Raw genomic sequence first — 3,754 nt, 5'->3', positions numbered from 1 at the left:
TTCTGTCTCGCTATCCAGCTAGCTAGCTAGCCAGCTAGCTAGCTAGCTGGCTAGCCAGCTAGCCGGCTGGCAGCAAATTCGCTTGGTAGCTCGGTAAATGGCTAAGCTGCTGGATCATCTAGCTAGCTATGCAAGGATTCAGTTAGCTAGATAGTTATCTAGCTAGCCAGCTAACTACCTAACTGGCTAGCTAGCTTGCTGGCTGTAGCTAGCTCAGGGGAGCGGCCCCACAGGTCAGCTAGCCACAGCTAGCCACCCTTGGCCGCGGCTATTTGCGACTAGAAGTAGCTAGCTAGCTGCTGCTATGCGGAGCTGTCTGTGGCTAGCTGCAGCTAGCCGTGGCTAGCTGTGGCTAGCTGTGGCTCGAGGATCCAGGCCTCATGCCTGTGAGGTGTTGGCAGATTGCCAAAAGACCTAAAATGAAGAATAAAAAGTGAAGAAATAAAAAGAATAAAAAAATACTAAATAAAGAATAAATAAAAATAAATAAATTGAGTTTAAACTTGTCTTGGACGCGTTTACTTTCGCTGTTCAGGTGTCTGCACAGCTCCCCGAGCGCAGCCCTGGGGCTTTTTGCGTGCGACTGCATGCAACTGCGTCGAATAAATAGCTAAAAATGCAAAAATAAGTTAAAAGGAATAAATAATGAAAGAATAAATTCTTTTTGTAGAAGAACGAGGGAAATCGGCGGAGTTTTGCATTATTTCTGAGGTGTACGTACACCGCGAGCAGCGGGCCGCTCGCGCCGCTGGTTTCTTTTTTCTTTCTGCGGCCGCAGAAAGCCTTCTATAGCCCTTAATGTTAATTAAATGTTTAAATTAATTAAATTAAATTAAAATTTTGAATTAATTAACCCATTTTTGCGCTCTCTTTCCACAAAAAACCATGATGCACCCCAACTCGCTGAACTTGCTCCAGACAAAATGCAAACAAGTCCTAGAGGCGCTCCTGCGGCCTCGCTACCTCGGTACGTACACCCGAATGAAGTGAAAGAAAGTATAATTAATTTAATTAAATAATTCATTTAATTAAATATAATTCATTTCATTATTTCTTTCTTTTTGTCTATTTATTTTCCCCCTTCATCTTCTCTTTCTCCATTTCCCGTTGCAGCAAACAAAAACACCTTCGTTCCACTTGACTTCCTTTTTACTTCTCATTTTATTTTCTTTTATTTTTTTATTTTTTCTTTCATCTTTTCTTTTAGTTTTTATTTTAGTTTTTGTTTCACTTTCTCTTTCATTTTTTCTTCTATCTTCTTTTGCTTTTCTTTTAGTCTTCTTTTATTTATATATTTATATTTCATTTTCTCTCATTTTTTCCTCTATATTTTCTTCATATTTTCCTCTATATTTTCTTTTTTATTTTTTTAATTTTTTCTCTTATCTTTTTTATTCTTTGGAGCGTGAAAAGCCAATGCCGAACTTCGCTCCATATGCAGCCGCGTGGTTAGGGTTTAGGGTTTAGGGTTTAGGGTTTACAGCGTCTTGCCTGAATTTAGGGTTTAGGGTTTAGGGCTTACAGCTTCCGTAGCTCGTCAATGTGCAGCCGCATGGTTCACCGTTTAGAGCGTAGGGTTTACAGCCTAGGGTTTAGGGTTTAGGGTTTAGGGTTTGTGCAGCTTTAATCCCTAAGTGGATATCAAGGGCCTCGCCAGAGGAAATGCGTCGCCTTCATTTTGTCGGCAAAATTCTCTTTTCAAATAACCACCATGTCTTCCAGCCAGCAACTCCTTCGGTGACCAAACCCTAAACCCTAAACCCTAGACCCCAAACCCTGAACGCTTAACCCTAAACCCTAAACCCTAAACCCTAAGTTCGTGCCGCTGGATCCTAAATGCTGAACTTTAAATTGCTTCAGTGTGCAACAATTGAAATAAAGTAAATATATTACATTTATACTTATAAAGATAAAAGTGAAAAGTTTAAAAGAGAAAAAGAAAGTCTTTTGCCTCGCTGCGATCGCGAGCTGTCTGTACACCTGAGCAGCGCGGGCAACAAGAGGAGAAAATAAAAAAAGACAAAGACAAAAGCAAAAACGGAAACAGAAATAAAATACATAAATTAAAAAATAAATTAAATTAAAATTAAAAATGAAATTATTATGTGCATTCAATTGTGGAAAGCCGCAGCTGTTTGTACACCCGAATGGTGCAGATACACCTGAAACGCAAATGAGCTGTCTAGACACCCGAAGAAACTGTCCTCCAGCCAAATAAAAAATAAATTTAATTTAATAAATGAAAAAATAAAAGAGATTAAATTAAAGAAAACTAAGAGTAAATTAAATTAAATGGTGGAGTTGTACAAACAAAGAAAGCAGCGGCTGTCTGTACACCCCAACAGCACTGGTGAAATGAAAAATAAGTACTTGCATTTCTCGCAAATGAATTATAATTTGGAGAATTTAATTTAAATTTCATTTTTATTCGTTTAATTTTAAATTTATTTTACTATTTAAACGAAGATGCAGAAATAGGCGGAAGCAAAAGGAAGCAGCAACAAATTCAAGCTCTTCTTCTAGCTGCTGCTGCTGCTGCTGCTGCTTTTGCTGCTGCATTTTCTGCTGGCATTGTTGCTGCTGCGTTTGCTCGTGACGTCGCTACTGCTGCCTTCGCTGCTGCTTGCTGCTGCTGCCGCTGCTCCTGCTGCTGCGTACTGCTGCTGCTGCGGCTTCTGTTGCTGCTGCTTGCTGCTGCTGCTGCGGCTGCTGCTGGGGTGTCTGCACAGCTGAACGGGCTGCCGCGGCTGATAGAACAGCCGCAGCAAAGCCTCGACAGCAATCAGTTTTTAAAAAAAGAAAAAGTTTTTGAAGAGTCTTCTTTGTTGACTCAAAGGGCCCCGAAGGGGGCCCTGGCTTTCGCGGGCACCAAGTACTTCAGCGAAGTAGGGTTTAGGGTTTAGGGTTTAGGGTTTGGCGGGGGCTGTGCGGCTGAGCGGCTGCTGGGGCTTAGGGTTTGTGCTGCTGCTGCTGCTGCTGGAGGCAGAAGCAGAGGGTTTGGGGTTTGGCTCGGCTTTTGAAACCCCCGCAGTTCGAGGGTTTAGGGTTAGGGTTTAGGGTTAGGGTTCAGGGTTTATCTGCATGCAGCAGCACGAGGGTTTAGGGTTTAGGAGTGCTAGGGTTTGCATGAGCGAGGCTGGCGCAGGCACCCTTCGCGAAGATGCTGCAGCTGCAGGCTCTGCGCAGGCAAGCCAAACCCTAAACCCTAAACCCTAAACCCTAATTCGAGGCGGTTTGGGGGTAAAACCCTAGGGAGGGTTTAGGGTTTGCGGCTCAGGCTCGAGGAGTGGCAGGCCTGCAGAGCGGACATTGCAAAGCGCTGGGAAGTCGCTGAAACCCTAGGAGAGTGAGGGTTTAGGGTTTAGGGTTTAGGGTTTGGGGGGTTTCTCTCGTGCAGAGTTTCAACGTGGGGAGCTGCAGCAAACTATTAAATGACTCTGGAAACATAAAAGAAACAAATTAAAATATTTGTTTTTCAAAATAAAAGTAAAAAATAAATAAATAAATAAAGATGATTAATTTTAAAAATAATAATTAATAAAATTAATAATAAATGAGTACTCAGAAAGTAATAAATGGCACGAGCAGCAGCAATACCAGAAGCAGCAGAAATTAAACAATTACAGTGAAGGCAGCAGCAGCAGCAGCAGCTGCTGCTGCTGCTGCTGCTGTTGCTGCTGCTGTTGCTGCTGCTGCTGCTGCTGCTGCAGCCTCTTCTCTTTTTATAATGCTGCAAGAGCGCCGTTTGAGTCCA

This window comes from Eimeria tenella, genomic scaffold, assembly GCF_000499545.2.
Source record: "Eimeria tenella Houghton genomic scaffold, Eth_scaff77, whole genome shotgun sequence".
Classification (NCBI taxonomy): domain Eukaryota; phylum Apicomplexa; class Conoidasida; order Eucoccidiorida; family Eimeriidae; genus Eimeria; species Eimeria tenella.
The sequence above is the reverse complement of the archived record's forward strand: the minus strand, read 5'-3'. Positions refer to the sequence as shown.